General features: G+C 41.0%; 1 protein-coding gene across 1 annotated transcript in view; it reads right to left on the reverse strand.

The window, feature by feature from the left end:
- LOC116323494 (sodium channel protein type 4 subunit alpha-like) overlaps positions 1 to 18934 on the reverse strand; it is a 245376-nt gene extending 226442 nt beyond the window's left edge. The window contains exon 1 of the mRNA XM_039617215.1: positions 18266 to 18934. The gene's annotated coding sequence lies outside the window, so the exon portion shown is untranslated. The remainder of the gene's footprint in view (positions 1 to 18265) is intronic.
- Positions 18935 to 21219: the final 2285 nt, after the last annotated feature.

The following is a 21219-nucleotide window of genomic DNA, read 5'->3' on the forward strand; positions in this document are numbered from 1 at the left end:
GTGACAATATTTAACACACCGCGGGAACGAGAAGGGGCTGGCAGTCAGTGGCTTTTCTCTTCTGTCTGTGTGGGATGTTGGAGTGCCAGTGGAGATGTAAGTCACAGGAATTTCAGCCATCATAACTTGGATATTTTATATAAGTCTTCATAAGAGCTTATGGGGGAGAACTTTTCGAATGAGCCGCATGTTGTTTTTCAGAGAGCTCTTGTCCAAAGGACACCTTGTGCCTGTCTAAGAAACAGCTTTGCCAAAGTGCACCACTGAATGCTCTGATAGAGCTCTATTCTTTTCCTTGATGCATATAATTTCTTTGCTTCAATAAAAAATGGAAAACTTTGGCACTAAGCTGGCTGCTATCTGACCTTTAAGATTTTTAGAAGCCAACCAGACACTTTGCTGCAGCATCAGCAGCTCAAACGCGACCAAATCTAACCATAAAAGAAGAAGCAGCAGCCCGTCTTCAGCGACCTCCTGCCCTTTCCCCACTCCTCAGCTGTGATCTTTCCTATAGGATGTCTAAGCACAATCAGAGTTCACACCACAGCAGACCTCCATCATAGCTGTCAGTGGGACTAAGCTACATCACCTGGAAGTCCTCTTTACGACTCCAAAATGATGGCTGGCAGGCCGCCAAAGTGGCCGCCAGGAAAGAATGGAACCCAAATGCGGCCAAAACCGGACCAGCGCTTGGCTGGCGTCCGCTGGTCGTCTCCCAGCCTGTGATGGAGCCAGCCGAACGACCGGCCCTCCACATGGGACGCAGAGCTGAAGGAAGAGGAGCTTCAAAATGCCAAAGTACAAATCGACAGCATTACTGGCAGCATTACTGATTCACCTGCTCCACCCGATACTTTCAAATAATATCCATCATAGCATTGTTTTTATGGCCACTCACTTTTTAACTCGACCCTACTGTCATCAGTGGCTTTTATTGTTATTGCTCTTCTCTTCCCGTATCTCGTGTGTGTGTTATTGTGCACCGTGATGGGTATTTGAAAGAGAAAACACACACTGAGAGAAAAGGTCAAAAACTGGGGAGAGACTGACGGAGACATGATTTAACTTGAGATTAGGTTTTATTGCCGGGTTTACTTTATACTTATTGGATTGACGTCCTTGCTATCATTTACTATAGATGCCACTGTGCAAAGGATAAATAAACAGAAAAGTAAGAGAAGAGAGGAGGACAGAGAATAACAAGTAAAGATCATTTTTGAATAACTTCTTTACTTTGTGTGTTTATTGGTCACTAACAACGAAAGAAGAAACAACAGCAGTCTTATATATTTTATACATTGGCCTTAAAGGATCCAACAAACAAATCCACTGCTGTCATCATCACTGTCATTCAGTTCCTGCCCTGAAGTGTGATCAGTGTGATTCTTTTGTTTTTGTGCCTGCATGCAGACAAGAATTAATCTGTAAGTTTGTTTATTTTATGTTATGTAATGGCAAACAAAGACTTTGCGTGTGAGGGTTTTGAGTCCTGCAGTCATTTATGACTCTGGGTCTGTGTTCTTTTTCAAATGTTAACAAAACCTGTATTTCTGCAGCTGTTCAGTGTATGCAGCAGTAAAATGCATAATGTAAATATTGTAAAGCTTCTGGGATTAGCAGGACCAGGACTGACACCCCTGTAGTCAGTAATAGCTCCTGGTCAGTGATCATATTCAGGGTAGCTAATCAAATGTTAGTGAACGTTATCTTTCGGTCTCTGTGCCGTGCAGCGGTCATGGAAACCAAGACTGCAATCATCTAATATAAAATTTCTACTCTGAACTTTAATTCTTGCTCATGTTTACAGAGTTCATCGATTATAAACTTAACTGTATTATATTTGTTTAACAGTTTCAAATTAAACAGAGCATGTTTTTATCAACCCTGATTTTGTTCCAGCACTTTAACTTTTGATTCCTATTTAAATTTTATTATCTAGTTACTAGACTACAAGTAATCTTGAGTATTGTTCCTTGTGGTATTTGAGTTCTAATCACGATTTGGTATTTATGAAGTTTTAGACATCTGTTCTGACTTCTTTATTATTCTTAAGTCAGATTTCTTTGTCTTTGATTTCTGTCTTTACTACATGACGTTTCTGTTTTGGTTCATGGTTTTGATGCCTTCACAATGTTGAGTTTGAGTCTTACTGGATTATTGAAGTTCTGCTTCCTGTCAAGTTTTCATCAAGTTGTGGATACCTGTTTACTACTCTAGTTGTAGTTTTCAATTCTTGGCCTTCACTTAGCTCCAGTTTCTGTTTCGAGTTTGTAATTCCTCCTGTGTTTAGTCGTGGCAGTGTAGCGGTTTACACATGACAGATCTCAGGTTTGAGACCAGGAGGAGACACATATCCCTTTGGGGTTGTGTCAGAATCAGATATGTGGAGCTATCTGTGTGGAGACCCTTGGTGAGTGAGGGAGCAGCCAAAACAAAGCTACTTCGTCCCCCTTGTCTTTAGTTCACGTACTGTTCTATCTGCTCTCCCCTGATTGCCTGCACATGTGTCTCATTCACCCCTGTGGTGCCTTATCCTTTCAGCGTTCTGGGTGTATAAATAGTCCAGCCTTCTCTTTGGCCTTCAAGACATCTGTTATACTTCCTAGTTTGTGTTCCTTTTGTTTGTTTTCTGTCTCCTCCTTGGACTTTCTTAACCTCTGAACTCGTACGTATAGCAAGTTTGTTCATTGTGAGTGTGTAGTAATTAACAAGGAGTTACATGAACAAGCTAGTATACCTCACCTCATGTTGACTTTTGTTAAAGCTGACTCACGTGTATTAATCGTCAGTGTTTTTAAGTACTTAAATGCTACATTTAAGTACTTATTTAAAACTTATGGTGACGGCATTTTCCAGCTACTTTCATGGAAATTTTCTTTTTCAGTTTTATAATTTCGAATAACTTGGTCAAATGTTCAACATACTTTAATATTAATGACAAGGACAGTGGAGAGAATCATCAGTAGGACACATTAGGACATGGTGTAAAAATGTAAAATTTCCACACTTATTGGACAAAAGATGTTGCCTGCATTATAAATTTGCTTGTCAGTCATTAATTAATTCTTTCATTTATATTTGTGTTCATTCACTCAGCTTTTCACCTCCTAAAGCAAATAATATTTGCAATCTTTGTATCCACTGCAGTGGAGTTATTTCATTACATTTTATTCTCTTATTTCATATTTGAAATGTCCTCACTCATTCATTAAAAAAAGATGAATTATTAATTCAAAGTACCGTGGAGTTTCATGTGTGGCCCTGGAGAATAATGTAGAAATAATTATTCTCTGATAAATTAATAACTTGCCTAATTTATTCTGACTGAAACTGGCAATAAGTGAAAGGGACGCGCGTGTAAATGTGCGGCCTCTTTACGGATTCACAAATCGAGGAGGAGGAGAAATGAGAGACGGAGGGAGGAAGAACGTGGAGCGAGAGGAGGGAGATGGAGGTGTTTGACACGGCCGCCCCTCGTCAAAATAAATCACGAGCAGCAAAGTGTTTTAAAATGTCGGCCTGCAGCTGAGAGCAGTGATTTACTGCAACAAGGTTCATTTTTAATCATAGGTAGATGTGAGTCACATTTAATGTTTCTGTTGCCGACGGACGGCCGACTGTAAACCAGGCAGAGTGACACTTAGGCCACCGAATGTTGGTACACAAGAAGACCACGTTTCCCATCAGTCCCGTGGTTTCATGTCTCACCACCTTTTCACAGAACAAACAGAATAAGAAATATTTCTTATAGTTATTATTATTACTGCCAATTTGTAAAGAGACTGTAGCTTAAACACGAGGCTTTCCACGACTTTCTTGGCTCGGCCTCTCACTTCCTGGTTCATCGTCTGGATGAATTTTCCGCAAAATTAAAAACAATCCCAGCTTAAAACTGAACAACACAGCGCAGTGCAGCGTCACCTCAGAAGTAAAGTCCAAATGTCAACTAATTACCACATTCTAGCATAAATCCAAACTCTACAGAAAGATAAATGGAAACGTGGCCATAAAATTACAGTCAATACTGCAGATGGGAAACAGGAAGTGGCTAAATTTGGTACATGTCATTTTTCTTCCAATAAGATTCATGTTTTTGTGCATGGTCCCTAATAAACTACACAATATCTGATTTGTGAATGGATTTAGTTGTGGTCAAAGCAGATCCTGAAATATCTTTTTTTTTGGCTAATGTTTTGGCTAATTATAGCTAACCAAGCTAACATAGAGACATGCTGCACAGCAAAAAGCAGATGAGGTCAACATAACATAAAATTACATAACAATATTTAATGATAAGTGCACCACAGCCTTGTTTGTCTCCATACTATTTTAACCGATGCTAACTCACAAACATGTTGACTGCAGTTCAGAGTAGTTTTTGGAAATTATGCAGAACTCCTTTAAACGTTCTCATTATTACCACAATCAGACAGCACAGACTGAGAGTAACAATTTAGTTGAAAGAAGAGAAGATTTTTCTCTTGTATTAGAGCTAAATTCTGAATCTAGGTTTAATATTTCTGAGAAGAAAGAAGAGTGCTGAGCAGGATGGGCCTCTAGTGGTTAAACAGGTGGAGGAGGAGCAGAGGAGTGCGGGTGGTGTTAACAGGAGGTCAAGTGACTCCATGTGTCCCTGATAAATCACAAGACCTCAAAACGAACATACTGCCTCCAAGGTCAGCTGACCAAACAGCCGGAGGCCGAGCTCCTGCCAATAAACCGCCAGGTTTGAGAGTGTTTAAGGTTTGGAGGTTGTGGCGAAGGTATCATCTACAGTCTACAATAACATACATATGTGACTGAAAGAAAAAATAATGTTTGAATACCACTTTTAAATAGAGTTTTATGGTTTGTAGTGTGTATACTGCATTATAAACCCACATTTCTATTTTAATTGACGCTGGTGTTGATTAATGATGGACTGGTTTCACATGTAAACAAACATGTAGATGATGGTGTCCACACATGAGGCAGAGGGACAGTGCAAAAAGAGGTTAGAGGTTAATTTCATGGGCTGACCCGGTGACCAGTGAATAGTTAACAAGCATACCACACGGGTTACAAACCGCCCTCAGAGGTCCTTCATCTGACTCCTGGTCATCCGGACTGTCCTGTTCCCACATAAAACAGAACTATGTAGTCGTAAATGTTTATGCTTTGCATATTTTATACAACTCATAATTCTGATGGCTTCATTATGGAAGTGTCCATTAGACATAAAGGTCCTGTAAGACACATGAAACGTGGATTTTTAGTATCAGAGGCAGATCCTTCTTCTGAGACATCTAATGACGGGAAAACGACCAAAAAATGAAATTTAAAAAGCGCTTTTAAATTAATTTTATTCATGATTTTAGTTTGCAGGCTCGTAATATTACTGGATCAGAGTCTTTGAACTGGCTGTGGTAAATCAGAACTCGATTTGAAGCTGGTTGTTGGCAATTTTAAAGAAGCCAGCAATAAAAGGTGGAATTACTCATGGAAAAAAAAGTCTTGCTCCTCAAAAACATCTCCACCCTGCAACCAGGTCACACTCGAGACAACTCTAGATAGGGAGCGGCCTGTTCCCACAAATACTTAAGCATTGCAGGGAGTGTAGGAGGCGCTCTCTGAACCCCCGAGCAGCTTTTCAAAGAAACCTTTTAGAAGATCTTTTTCTGATCCTACTCAAACAGTGAGTGAAAAGAAGACTTGAACTCCAGCCTCCAGCTCAAAGGTCCTTTTAAACTGGAAACAATATGAAACATGTCATTTCAGCATTTCTTAGACTGATCATTTCAGACCGTACAAGCCAATGACCTCCAAGTCCGAGTTTGCTGCACAGCTGGTCTAAACTCATATATTGAGAACATTGTTGGAGTCCGTGGATGTGCCAGATGTGCCCCTGATTAACCCACCACCTGCCCCAACCTCCTCATCTCAGCACCAAGTTTTTCTAACATCTGTTTAACACGAAAAGTACTATGAACAAAATGCAAGAAGGCTTTTGTGAATAAATGTGCACTGTTAGCTACACTTCACTGTTATGTTTAGGATTTGGGGGAGAACATAAATAAAGAGGATCTAATAATTATTGTCATTGAAAAGAATAATAATGCAAAATGAAACTGACCTTCTTCAGTTTAATTAACTTGGATGTTCTGTAATTGTGTGCATAACTGAGAAGCGGTTATTTCACCACCTTCTCCATCTCTTGGTTTTAACCTGACAGGATTAGAGTGGGGAAAACAGAGAGTGAAGGTGAAGGGAGAAAAAAGAATGAATAAAGTTACTGAAGTGACTGAACTTCATTTAAAAAGCCAGAAAACCCCAGAGTCTCCGCTGTAATCAAAACAAACACGGTCCACTTCCTCGCCGCCGCTGCTGCGCTCATCCCGAATTATTGAAAAGAGTCCCAAACTGAACGTAAAGAAAGACTCAGGGGGGGTCTGCTGCTGGCGCTGATTACAGCTGTGAGTCCAGGAGGCAGTTCCAGCATCTGGGTCAGAATCAGAAAAACTTTATTGATCCCGCGAGGAACACCGATTTGCTGCCGCTGATGTTATGCTGCCTGCTGAGTGTGTGAACCTGCTGTGCAACACACTGTGTCGTATTTTGAGACGAGCATCGAGTTGCCAGCATCTCATCAGCATAAAGCTCAAGTCCAGGCCGGTTCCTAAAGTGAGCCCCCTGCTGGAAGTTGAAGTTACTCCAAGTGGAAAACAAAGATCTTATAGTTTTTAGTTCAACAATGTGCACGCTGTTGAACTAAAAGCAGCTTATTTCCCACCTCGAGTGTTTTCTGAAAAATATTAAGGTGAACTTAGATCTACTAAATTAACTCAGATTTAGGTGCTAAAAATGAGTCAGACAGGTTTCTGGTTAAAATGTGCTCTTTAATTTAAAAAGTGACAAGTTGGCAGTGGCAGACCTTCCATAATAAGTCCTGTCAAATGACACCTTGTGCAAAACTGAAACAGTGAAATGTTTTATTTTATTTTACACGTCAGGAATGAGAGTGACATGTAGAGATTTACCTTTTTCCTACAAAATTTATTTTAGGATCAAGTTTTGATGTGTTAAAAAAAGTGAAGGAGTTGGAATACTTTTCCTTCTCTTTTCATAAAAAAAAAATATAATCATGCTTTCCAAGATTTGTCCTATTGCTCGGTTTTCCTTTATGGCCAAAGCTCGAATGGCTCAAGCTGCAGCTTTGTTCCTCCGTAAGCTGCCTTATGCCGCCTTGAACAGGCACTTAAGAAAAATGTTGACTGTCAGACCTCTATTAAAGCTGACACATGCTGCTCTTTGGTATTTTACTTTATATGACTCACCGATGCAGCTGCCTTTGGAGCTGCCATTAAAGAATATCACAGACTCCTGTAAAGAACGTCTGCAGCATTTAAACAAAAGCTTTTGTACTCTCACTTTAATTGTGGCACAATAAGTAAAAGGGACTTTAAGATTTAGCTGTCAGAGTTTTTTTTGTTTTCAAAATCTATAGGCCACCTTTACAGGACGAGGGGGGAAAAGTGGATCTTTCAAAGCAAAAAACATCAATTTCAATGTGTCCAAAGTGCTGTGAGAACAATGCTATTACTCCACAGGTGGCAGTACTGGCAAAGTATTTATGTTTTATTTTTAGTCACAGAATAAAAAGTGGTTTTAAGTTTTTGATAAAAGGCTGAGAAGCTTTAAAACAACAGCAGGCTGCTGTAGCCTATTAATAGACACACGCACACACACTGATGACACATGACACCATGTATTCAATGTATTCACTGTGTCTTCAGCCAGTGACTTTCATTAGATTGTGACAGTGTGATAATACGTCTCAAGTACAGGCTGAGAACATTCTCGGAGGCTGCGTGGTTACGTAACCTGCCCCGAGAGCAATTAGACCCAAAAAACGTACATTTTCCAAGTTTCAGCCGCGTCTCATGGTCTGCTGCAGCAGGTGGAGCTTAGTGAGGAGCTCTGAAGATGCACAGGTCCACTACAGGTGCTCAGCAAGCACCAACAAGACAAAGACAACACAAACGCTGCAGTTCCTCTAGTGTCACAAAGGTGAGTCAGTCCCCATAGACTCCCATGTTCAAATGTCCAACTTTACAGCAAAAATAAACACACTTAGAGCCTGATGCAAATACTGTTTTGGCCTCTTTGGATAGTTTCGCCCTGCCTGTGCAACTTTACAGGAACAGGGATGTTTTTATAACACACACATTATAGAAGAGAGGAATGCACTGTTGATATCAATACTGTTGCAAATAAGACGAGTTCCTAACCCAGAAGTATTTTTTAGTATCGATCTCATTGTTGACAGCCCTACTGACAGGTGTATGCTAATCCAGTCTGCTAGCTGCCTGCTAGACTTCACCTCAGCTAACTGTCTCTAAACTGGACCTCTGGACCATTTTTGTACTGTTGGAGCTTTTTGGAGCATTTTTAATGTAATCATCTGACCAATAATATGGCTGCAATGCAATTCAAGAAGCCTGTGCTCCAGCTTTGATGAGTGATAACTTCCCTCTTTGAAATATTTTCACTTCAGGATCCAAAAAACACCCCAAAAGTCTAACACTGACCCAGGGTCCCTGGGTCGCTGGTCGAGGGACTAACGTGAAGCCACGCAATGATCCGGAGAGAGCTCCACCACACTCTCAAGTAGCTCCTCCGACGAGGCCTGATCAGCTGCAGGTGTGTCACAGTCTTCAGGTGCGGTCTGAGCGACCCAGGGACCCTGAGCAGTTATGGACTAGTATTATAATATATGTATTTTGTATTGCTGTCCCTCGTTCTCCCTGCTTGTAGATGTGTGTGTGTATGTGTGTGTGTGTGTGTGTGTGTGTGTGTGTGTGTGTGTGTGTGTGTGTGTGTGTGTGGCCCTGGCAGTATCCTGCTGGGATTGAAAAGTTTTGTGGTGATTGCTTAAAGAAAAAAAATAATAGCAGCACTCCAGCTGTTCTGAAATTGGTAAATACATATATATACACATGTTTAACAATTAACTTTAATTTGGAAAAACTTGATACTTGATTAGACTCATTTTATGTCCGCTAATGCATCAGAGTGAATGAAGGTGACACAGTTGCAGTAAATCCTCCCACGTGAGCTTATAATGCTCGGTGTTAGTTGGAACTATAAAGTGTTACTTTTATGAGCTGCATATGTAGTGCTGTTTCTATTATTTCAATCATCCCATTCATATTAAAGAGAGCAAACCAAATAAAAGACACGCCTCTGTTTATAATGCAGTTCAGCTGAACAGCACCACAAACCATAATGGCCCCAAAGATGAATTGAACTAAATTTTAAAAGCTCTAAAACGGATGATTTACTGCAGGACTGCGCTGGTTTCAGCTAGGTGCAATAAGCTGCCAAGCGAGCGTGTATTTCATTCAATATGAGCATCCATTAATCTGAAAAAAACAAGCTCTGCTGATTTGGGCAGTAAAATTGTTGAAGGACGGAGAGAAGGCGTCACTTTTAAGAGTCTTTCTCTGCAAGCTGCTTTAACAGAGAAATTACAGATAATTAAACTGTCAGCTCTGCGCTCTCTGGGAGAGAGGATCACTGAGATTAAAGCAGCAGATCTGTCCATCCTGACTCAGCCTCCTCACGGAGCTGCTGTGCCACTGAGTCACCCCCTTCGGTCTGAACCAGGAGTTCAGGTGATCTGCTGGAGGAAACGCAGTGAAATCCAAGCAGCTCAACAAGTGGTGACAAACAGTTAATCACAATAAATACAATGTAGAGCAGCTAACAGCTTTAAGAGCTACTCTTAAGACTCAGAAGAATTTGTGGGGGTTTTCTACAAATTTCTGCTTAAATGTATGACTTACTGGTTGATAATGAAGAAAGTTATTCAGAGAGCTCCTAACTGTTGGCAGTGGTGACAAAAAGGCTTTTAAGAGACTGTAGAGGTCCTTCAGCAGATTAGAAATGCTGTAGAGATGCAGGAGTGCACCAGAACAACGATATGACCCTTTTATTGCTGTTAACATTAAAATGCTTAAATAGTGTCACGATCGTTACTTCAGTTATGTTTAGACTTTGTGTAATGTGCTTTCCAGAAGGAAACAATGTGCTGATGGAGACAAGGCAGCCAGAGATTGGGGGATAAACGTCTAGGTGACTGATTGAAGCAACTACCAATGAGAGGGGCCGATCTGTGATCAGCTGATAATAAACTATAGAGCTTTATGGTTGAGCTATGAACAAACTGTGTGCTGTGTATGGGTCACAAGGACCTAAAGCTCTATTATTACACATTAGGTAAATATAACTGAGATTCCAGCTGCAAATAATGAATTTAGGTGATGTTGATGTTGAGGATTGTAAATATGATGTTAATAAAAAGCAATGATCCTGTAACTGTGTTGCTATTCAAAAAATCAGCGATAATAATAATCAGTTTTTATGAGCTTTGCATTTTTAATTCTTGTAAGTTTAGATAACATGATGTGTGAAATCTCTGTCTTCACTTTCTACATTTTTAGATTTGAATATAAAGTTTGCGAAGCTGAAACTTTTTAAAGTGCATTTGCTACACTGAGATGGACGTGCTGTGAATATGCTTTTAACTGACCAAATGAAAAGCACGTTCGAATGTCATTTCCTTGGAGCGCAGGTGATCATTCTGAGTTTGGATTCTCAGAAAAATTTGTTTCGCTGAAATCAGCCGGCAGTGCCAGGAACCACAAGTTGTGGTTAGAGTTCCAGACCATTTCATGCTTTGTTTAGAGGGTACGGCATGAACATTTACGTCTTTCATGGGAGTTAATGGCCATGAAAACAAACAGCAGGAAGACAAAAAAGGAAATGAATGCTAAGCAAATGCTCAGAGGTGGATTGTAAGAGGTCAGGTGGGTTTCTAAGCTTGACCATAAAAGCTATAGAGATGCTCTCGGGTTTCCCGTAGTGTCTTTTCTGCACAAAGCTTGGAGGTAATAAGCAGGAAGCTGGTTCCAACCTGAGGACTGATGTCAGAGAGCCGCAGTGCAGCTCGTCCGGCTAACAGCAGCTCGTGTTGTCTCAGCTCCTGCTCAGCAAAGGTCAGACCTGCTGCTCCAACACTGAACAAACAGCACAACGCCGTGTGGGGCTTTTCAACCGTGCACACACAGAAACACACCGAGAGGCATCCGGACACACAAACGCACCAAATACGGGTTCAGACATGAACAGACCCACGTAGGCGCACACACACGTGATGCATGCGAGGCAGGCGGTGCAGCACTCGAACACCTGTTGTGGGGCGGCAGCAGAGCGGTGGTGAGGTGTTGACACAGCAGCTACAGGCTGTTTGAGGAGGAGCTGTCACCATGACAAGGCAAACTGACCGCTGCTCCCTAAAAGTCACCTGCACCTGTAACCGCACCTGCGCACAGGCCACACCCTCACCACACCACACCTGGCTAAATATATGAATATGCAAGTACAGTGATTGTTGAAGTGGTGCTTTTGTTGCAGTTTTTATGACGTCACAGAGTTTTTTGTTACAATGACCCAGAACTGCTGACACACACACACACACACACACACACACACACACACACACACACACACACACACACACACTTTTTTAAATTGTATTTTATTAGTTATTTTACTTTACATCAATTTTATGGTAAATTGTTCAGCTTTTTATACAGCATTTATTCTTGTTTATTTGTTGAGCAACTTTATTTTATTTCATTTATTTTATTTCATTTTTCTCATTTCAATCCATTTTTCTTTATTTCTTCATGTTTTTTAGGATTTTGTTTCGTCACATTACATTCTGAGCTTTTTACTGAGGCATTTCTTTATTCTTTCAGCGGTTGCATTTACTGGTTATACTCTGTCATTTCCAAACTTCAGAGATAAACAAAATTCATATAATCTTACAAATCTTTTTTTCATCTCACCCTTCACAAACCTGGGTTCAGCTTCCATCATTATTGATAAATCAATGAAGACACTTCTTTATTTCATTGTGTTAAAATAAAATCACAGTTTGTATCACAAGTTTTTACAGTCAAGGTTTTTTTCATTAGTAGAAGTAAATTTTAACCATAGTAGTCATTTTTAACTCATTATGGTTTTATTCAACAATAAATGTTGAATTTTTAAATAGCAGTAAACGCCATTTATCAGTTATTCAACATCTTTTTGTCATTCTATATTTAGTTTAGGAATTTTGGGGCTTCTGTCTACAAAGTACATCTAAAGTCCTGTGAAAATCTAAGAAAAATGCCGCCAATTTATCTGGATTTTAAATTTCTGTCAGCTTTACGACACTGAGAGGCTTTCAGATAAGAATATCAGGGGCGTTGATTCAACAGCTGGAAACAGCTGGAGATGTGTGCCATCTGCAGGTATTATGGTGAGCATAGGCCAATGTCAGATTTCTTCATGAACTGAGCTCCTGATATTGAGTTGCTTTATCTGTTTATCACATATAACATATTTTACACCAATAAGATCTTAAATAAGACTTTGGGTGTGTAATGGGTTACAGCAAGTGTGGAGTTAGCCAGATGTGGCCCAGAAACCATGACATGCCTGACATCTGGTCCAGGTAAGCTGGACCTATGTCTGAAATGAGACAACCAACTATCAGGTAAGACCGAATGTGGCACAAAAATCAGCAAACATTAATCTCCATCTGGGTCAATACAACTGATTCTCCACAAAGTCGCAATTTCCTGACAAGAAATAACATTTCTATGACGTGAAACTTTCTCCTCCTCCACAGAGCCTGACTGAAACCAGCCACACAGCAAATATGTAAATGATTTAACTATTTCAACCTTAACCAGAACTTAACATTTACATAAAGCAGACCTTTGTGCTGTTTTTCATTAAAATCTTCACTCGTCTGGTGAGAATCCTTAAAAATAAGTATATGAATATGTATAATATCCCTCTACATTTTAATTTTTATAAATAGTCCATCATATTTTACAAAGCATGACCCTTTGTAACTGATATTGGTTCTATAATTCATCATTAGAAATTGTCATGTGAGTTTTTGTAAACCACTGTGATTTTTTTGTAAGTGCTATAAAAACAAAGGTTCTTATTTTTCATTTAAAACTTTATCTGCTGAACGCAGGACCTGCCCTGTATCGCTGACAGTCTGTTCTCATGTTTGCACATTACAGGTTTCAGGTTTCCACTTCATGCTGGTCTAAACTGCTCGTTACGAGAGGCTTGCCTTTCAGATTAGTTTTAAACTCCTTTAACTGACTGCACACATCATTCTGCACACTGAAGCCCAAACAAGCGTTTCACACTCTTGGCTGTCAGGTGTTGAGATTTCTTTTTAATATTGCTGCTCTTTCCAAAAAAACAGCTACACCGCTTTTATTTTATTTTTTATTTTTTTGTCAGCTAACGGCCGTCGTTTACAGAAATATCTTCATTAATCTTAGTGCCCAGACGTTCCTGGATCGACTTCACAAGCCAGTTGCTTTGAGACATCCTGTTCAGTAAACAGGAACTAAAACATGATGAAGAAGCGAGTGGAGCTGAATACATCACGACCAGAGACTCTCTGCGAGCACACTAACTGGTGCCATCCTAACGCTCCAGTAAAGCGTATAATAACCCCTGATGGCCTCTTCTGTCTGTAACCGTCACTCCATCCAGAATCCAGAAGGCAATAGGATCACAGGACTGCAGATTATTTATTTATTTTCTTACATAATTTTGAAGCAATCCAAGTGACACTGAAACTGCATCTTCAGCTCCTCAATCTGAGGATTCTTTTCTGATGTTCCATCAGCGTTTGTTCCACCAGCAAATCTTCTTCTTTGCAGCTTTTCATTTTCCTTGACTTTCCTGTCTTTTTCAGCAGATTATCGTGAGCTTTAAGTCTAATTTAAATGAAAAAGGAAACAGTGTTTTTGACTAAAAGGTCTCAGAAGCAGCAAGCCTGCAGCTTCCCCCAGGCACAGAGAAGCCCAAGCAGCTCTGCACACATGAGGACATCTACACTGAAGCTGAGACACCTCAAGAGACACCTCACCTATGCACCTCCAGACTCACACCGACAACAGCGCCATTTCATACCCATGCAGGGAGGTTGGCAGTGAGAGATTGCTGCCTGGGGCCTTTCTGTGTGGAGTTCACATGTTATCGTGGTACCTGTGTAGGTTCCCTCCGGGTACTCTTGATTCCTCTCACAGAACAAAGACACGCATGTTAGATTAGTTAGCAATGCTAAATCAGCTAAAGTGTACCCTGCCTCTCGCCCCACCACACCCTGAATTAGATATGCAGATGGAAATGGGTGGATGAATTTTGGAATGGAGTAAAGGTGCTTCAGTTTATCACAAAAAAGTTTGTTTGTGCACAGCTGGAGCTGAATGAGATCCATTAAGATAAAGCTGCCGGGGGAGTTTAGTTTATGTGGTCCAAAAGCTGGTCCTGGTTCTTTGTTAACACTTCACCTCTCAGAGGTCGTGATGTTTAAGGCTGCAAGTCTTTCATCTGCCGTCCCACTCAAGGACACATCACAGAGGTGGGGGAGGGAGTGGAGAGGAGACCCGATGTGAGATTAAAATAGCACTCTGGCTGATTACCTGCCATGTTTTCTTCTAATCTATTTACTCATCCAATTAAAGTATTAAAAATATTGTTATATTTCATCATTTTAGACTTATTGATTGAAAATTGTGGAGAAAGTATCTGCAGTAATACATTTCAAATATATAGTTGTGTTTCTGAACTTTGTGGTTGAAGAAAATAAAAGAAGTGAAACAACATTTTTAGCCTGTTTTATTTCTTATAAGCTAAATGGTTAATTGGTTGATTACAAATCATTTATAATAATTCTTCTAATAATTTAAACTCACTTCCTGTTAACTAGATAAAACTGTTGATTCTCATGCTTTCACGTTATAAAACTAACTTCATTTCTTTAATTTTATGGATCTGTACGTACATCATGTGATGATAAACCCATTCACATCTTCATAAGGTGAGTTATATGAGATTTTATCACCAGGCGACAACAGTCAGACTGCACGCCGCTGACCTGTGAATTATAATCTGAGTCAGCCAGGTGGTGTTTGTGACGGAGAGGGATTCATCCAGAAGGTGGAAGGTCAAAGTTTGTGAATTGAATGAACACAATGCAGCTCTAAATGATGTTGCGTTTGTTCCTTTCAGCAGAAAAAAAAGAGCTCGAACCTTTGAGCAAACTAAACCGTTACCGATACCTGATCCACGTGTTCAGCAGCGCTGTGAGGTGATTTCAAATCTGCTTCTAGAAGTCAGAAATATTTATTGTATCTTTAAAGGTGCATCTGTTTGACAGCTTTACACAGCGGTTCTCCCACGGTAACTCAAAGCAGGTGTGCCATGAGACTGTGGATCGGTTAGTGCAACACACACACACACACACACACACCATGGCACAAAAAAGCCATCAGTGCATTTTCATTTGCTGTATCAGTGTTTCTCAGGCACTGGTTTACCAACATTTCTCTAAAAAGCTTCTGTGAAAGCAGAACAGCTCAGTCAGGGCAAAAATCATAACTGCAATTATGCTGGTCAATACCAAGATCACGATTACTCAGAGACTTTGAAAACTTTAAATACTGGAACAAAGAAAGAAACATATGAAGCAAGCTAAAGCTGCAGGGAGTGCTGGGGAGGGAATATGGAGTGACAAGCAAAACAAAGACAACACAGAAAGCTGGGATCATCCTGTCACAGTAATTCAAATAAAAAGTCAATTAGCTTCAGCTCTCAAAGTGAAAGAGGCTCTGAAGGCGAGTTTCCTGTTAATGTGCAGAAGAGTCCAGCGTTACAGCCAAACTGCACAATCCACCATCTTTTACTTTTCTGCTATTAGTCAAACATCCAAAACAGCTATTGTTCAGCTCCCTTCACAGTTCTTCGCTCACCGTCACTTACAAACACGTGCGCAAGAACAAAATATAGATCAACACTGTGCTTTTCCAGGAGGACGTGTTAGATTACATTAAACGCCCTCTGTGGCTGCCATATCTGAGACTCAGGTAGTTGGTGAGCTGGTTGTGGTGGTGTCTTGTGTTTCTTGAGCTGTAAAAGGTTAAAAACGTCTTTTTTTCCCTGTGGGCCAGTTGAGGACGTGTGTCTTATGCAGACATTTTGAAATCAATTTATAAAGCGTAATTATGCAGCCCTGCACTTTTCTCTGCCACCCAGACCTGGAACTGAATTTGACACCCCTGTTTCCAGTTTCTGAAACTATGCATGTGTAGCATGTGGCTAAAATGCAACCTAACCCTAACCTTGCCCTCAGGGGGGTTTTATGGTGACCAGGTGGATGTCAAGAGGTTAAAAAGGTGCAAAACCGGGTCCACATTAATTTATGACGCAGTCATTTCTAGTCTGACAACTCAACACTTTTTTTCATGTCTGCACTTAAAGCCAGTCGAGAATCAGCAGTTTGTGTTTGGCTGTGTGGGGAAAATGGAGAAATCCCACCTCACATAAACAATAAAAGCTTTTAATAAATAAGCAGTTAAAACTGAAGGACTTGTAAGAACAGAGTCAGAGCTGGTCTGAGCCACCGACTGATGGACAGTTTGAGTTTTTACCCTCAGCTGTTTGGAGGACTGAAAGCCTCCATGTCTCGTTTCTTCTGAGTGTTACTGATATGCTTAATGGAAAACAGGACTTTGCTTGTATTTCTGTCTCTACTCCAGCACTTTTGCTCGTTTTGCTTACTTGGTAGAAATTCCTCCATTTCCTGTAATTAGTTTCTGTTGTTGTATTTCTTGTTATAATGGGAATTCTTGTTGTAAAACAAATTTCTCATAGTGATGATGAAAAGAATCTTAAGCCTTGAACCGCACCACTGATATGCAAGACAGGTACAGGATGAACTTGTCAGAATACATCTAGAAGAACTGGTGCTGGTCTAAACCTCTGGAGAACACCTTTGGGTTCTCACATGGAGACACAGAGAGAACAAAACGCCCACGAAGTCTAGAACCCAGAACTTTCTCGCTGTGAGGTAACCTTACAAACCTCTGTACAGACACCGAATGAGACACGTCAGATTATTAAAGAAAATCTCAAATAAACAAATTGAAGACTGAAGTTAATATTTGATCTGCTATTTTGAGCAAAAACGCTCTCCTGAAAATCTTGGAATAAACGGTGCAAATATGAAGCCTTTGGGGACAACTGCGCACCTTTTCAGGCCCGGAGGACTAATAATGAGCTCTGTCGGGGACATTTATGGTGACTGTACCTGTAGGGACAGAAAATGACTTTCACTGAAGCCGTGTTTCTCTCTATGAGCGTGTAACAAATCAACCGCTTCATTAAAGTAAAATAAATAAACAACACTTCTGGTGCCATTTCCGTCTGTAAACTCATTACTCAGCGCCAAACACACACCTCCAGTGCCATTTAAATATTACCGCGATATGAGAAAGTCCGGTGTGAGCACCGAGGGCATCAAATACATGTACCAGACACTCAGAGTTCTAATCTGTGTCATACATGTAAATCCTCTAACAAGTCCTAATATCTCCGGGATTCTTTTATGCGTTTCACAACAGAAATCAAATGATTCTTGGAGGAACAAGTGGCAGAAAGGTCAGACTGACGCACTTCGCGTCTCAGCGGTGTTATTGGAATATCACAAAGACGTAAATATGACAACCAGCAGCCACCAGCACGGCCCCCAAATGAGCCTCCTCTCACATAAACAAAGCCGCTTAATTAATGGAAAGTGGTGGCACGGCTGTGCTCGGCTCGGCACGGCCGGGAAGGAGCGGGGTTGCATAGGAACAGGGGGAGCGGAGTCTCTGGAGGGCGAAAGTGGCTCAAAGCAGCGGAGCAGAAGGGGAGTTGGAGGAGGGTGAAGCGCTCTGAACGTCTACTGCAAACTGCGAGTTTTCGGGGCTGACCTCCGCGCGCGTCATCACCCCCCCGCCCCAAATTTGCCTGGAAATGAGTGCAAACAGGAGCTTTGAGGCAGGTGGGGGAGATTCAGTTACCTCTAAACTCCAGAAAAGCGCGCGTGGGTCATTCTAGCGCGTTTGCAGGGGAGTAAATAAATTAAGAGGCTGGGACGTTTTAACGAGTTGGGCCCTCTAAACGCACCCGAACACTTTCCGGTCTGATTAAAGTTGCTTCGTGAACGCGCTCACGGGGGAAATAAACGGCTGATACCAGAAGCGCGCCGCGCGGCGTGTCGCAGGTGTTTGAAATCGCCAGGATCAGCGGGAAAGGTCAGAGTTCACTCGTTCAGGAACATTCCCGAGCTTTAAGAAGAAAAGGAGATACTCACATGTGAAACTCCTGCGTTTAAAAAACTGCTGCTTTATTTCACACCATCCCCGCCGCGCCGCTCGAACCCCATCCACACAGGAGAACTCCGCGGAGTGCGTGGAGTGAAATCTCTGAGCTCTTCTTTGCTTCTGTTTTGTTAATCCAGCAAAAGTGATGATGAAGATGAAGATGAGATAAATGAACAAGTGTCCCCTGCGCGCGCCTCCAGCAGCGCAAAGAGGAGCGGACTGTAGCGCTTCAGTCCAGCCGGGGAGGAGAAAGTGCGCACCGGGCTCCCTCACTCCGCCTGCTCCGCTTCCTCCAGCATCTCCCCAACTTCTTAATCCTCCTGGAGCGGCTTCAGCTCTTCATCTACTCCCTTTAATCCTGAAAGGAGCCCTGGCCCGAATCACGAAAGCAGATTTTTAAAAACAGAAAAAGAATTTTATCCTTTTCAGGTGTGACCATTAAAAAGCAAAGGGACGCGCGCTTCCAATAAAGTCCCGCGTGGGCTCCAGCTGCTTGTTTTACTGTTTCTCTGGGTGGATTCTGGGAGCAGGAACACAGACAAGTTGAGCCGTCACAGCGGAGTGCTGGGCTGCGTTTAGGTGCGTCGGTAGGCTGGCAGGGCTGTCCGGCCGGACTCCCATCATCCCCGCCGCTTGATTGCCCCCAAGCACTGAGAGAGAGAGAGGGAGAGAGTTGGGAAAGGGGAGATAGAGAGGGAGTAGATTATCGCGAGGTTACGCCCCAATTCCCGTTTGTCTCGCTCTGTGGTGGCCGAGGGCACGCGCACTCTTACAAGCAGAGACACGCAGAAAGTCCACGCATGAGAGTAACAGCTAAGATGTATTACTGCAGTTTATCTCTGTACCCTCTGTACACCTGACAGTTCAACGTGGATGGTGCGGAAGTTCATGATGTGCAGTATTAGAAGTGTGCTGTGTAATTCTAACTTACTTTATGTTAAAAAAATGAACTGAAAAATATCACAATAAAGACTTTCTTTTTACATACATGTGCCCCAAACACCGCACACTTTATGGAAAGATACTTTTTATTAATCATTCAGAACATGAATATTGATCAGAGTCCATGTGTTTCAAAGTTTTGTCTTATGCACAGTAAAAAGAAAAAAAAGCATGTTTCCTTAAAATATAGAATTCTGTCTTTGCTGCCCAAATAAAAAAGCCAAACATAGTTTCAGTCCTACACACTTTATGTTTCATTTCTTGTGACCCATAGACCAACTTTATCAACATTTATCAACAATGACCATCTTGAACATCAACACTTCCCAGGAGTCTCAGTCCTGGTGGTCTGTTAAACCTGCCAAACCTTCAAGTATAGTGTTTACATTATGTGTTAGGAGAGAGAGCGTCTGCTTTTATACTCCATGCACCGGATCATTTACAGGAACTCTGGTTTTATCTCATTTATTTAATAAATCCTGGCATTATGATCACAGCTTGTCAGTTGCGGCGGCGTATTGATATCGATCAATCCATTCCTGCAGATCTGGGTCACGGGGACTCAGGTCTAGGGAGAGATGCCCAGCTCTCCTCCTCCCCAGCCATCTCCACGTTGGGAAGGTGAGGATAGGAACACAGATCGATCCATAAATCCACAGTTTCACTGTCACACAGCTCTCTCATCACCACAGCGTTTCAGCGCCCTCATTATTGCCTATGTCACACCAGTCCACCTGAAAATCTCCAGCTCTTTCCTTCACTCGCAAAAAGATTTAACTCCTTCCCAACCTGGACTGGGCACTCCACTGTTTTTTGACTGAGAACTTTGGCCTCAGACTTGGAGGTGGTAGCTCTCATTAATGTTGGCTGTCCCTAACCCTTTAATCTATTTACTGCAAGGCCATGTCTCAATCAGCAGTATCCTTCAGTCCAACTGTTATCTTCTCAATCACTCACTGTGAAGTTAAGCAAAGTTTAATTCAGCGTCACTAATTCTTATTATACACATTTTCGCTACAAGTCGCTGAATTGCGTTAATAATCCACAGTCACTGGTCACCTGATCACTGCTCGCGTATTCCTGTGTGGATACACTGTAAAGCTGCTCTCGGCCACACAAACACAAGGAAACACATCACACACCCACAAGAATGAAAGTCTAAATACTGCATCTGTAAAACATGATCACAGCACACTAAAATCAAGGATTTAAAGTTAAACACAACCGTTTCAAACACACATGTGTGACTACACTGCCCAGGATGCACGAGTTGGATTTTGTTTGTAGGTTTTACCTTGTCTGCTGTGAGAGATTGAAGCGTGATCATAAAGTCATGGCTGCATGTAGTTGTTTCATTCAATGATCCAACAAGGTTATTACAGTGAAGTAAAACTAACAACAAGAACTCAGTATTGTCCTTATAAAACCAACGTTAAGATTAAGTTTGTCAACACAACTGGCCCCATTTTATTTTATAGACTACCAACACAAAACCACTGACATTATAACAACTAATAAGGAGTAAAACTATCACTGAAGTATTTGAAAAAGTCGATTTAAACTAAATATTTTACAACAGTACAACCAAAATAAACAAAGAACACAAGACGATTTTTTAAGTGCATAAACATAATATCTCTTACGTCAACTTAATGTTGGGGATGTAATTTATAAATATTTTTAAACAAGTTCTGGAAGTTGATCTAATATATATATATATATATATATATATATATATATATATATATATATATATATATATATATATATATATATATATATATATATATATATATATATATATATAATGATAAATGAAAAGAAACTCCAAAGAACATAAACTTTAATCTGAAAAATGAAGATGACTGAGTCACATCATCGCTTCATGATAACAGTCCAACATTTATTTATTTGGGGTTTGTTTTTTCCAATCCAATAACTTTGAGTCCACTTCTCAGCAGGATCCATTTTTTCCCAGCATGCCGCCTGTTAGCAGCAAGCC

The sequence above is a fragment of the Oreochromis aureus genome, linkage group 9, assembly GCF_013358895.1.
Source record: "Oreochromis aureus strain Israel breed Guangdong linkage group 9, ZZ_aureus, whole genome shotgun sequence".
Lineage (NCBI taxonomy): Eukaryota > Metazoa > Chordata > Actinopteri > Cichliformes > Cichlidae > Oreochromis > Oreochromis aureus.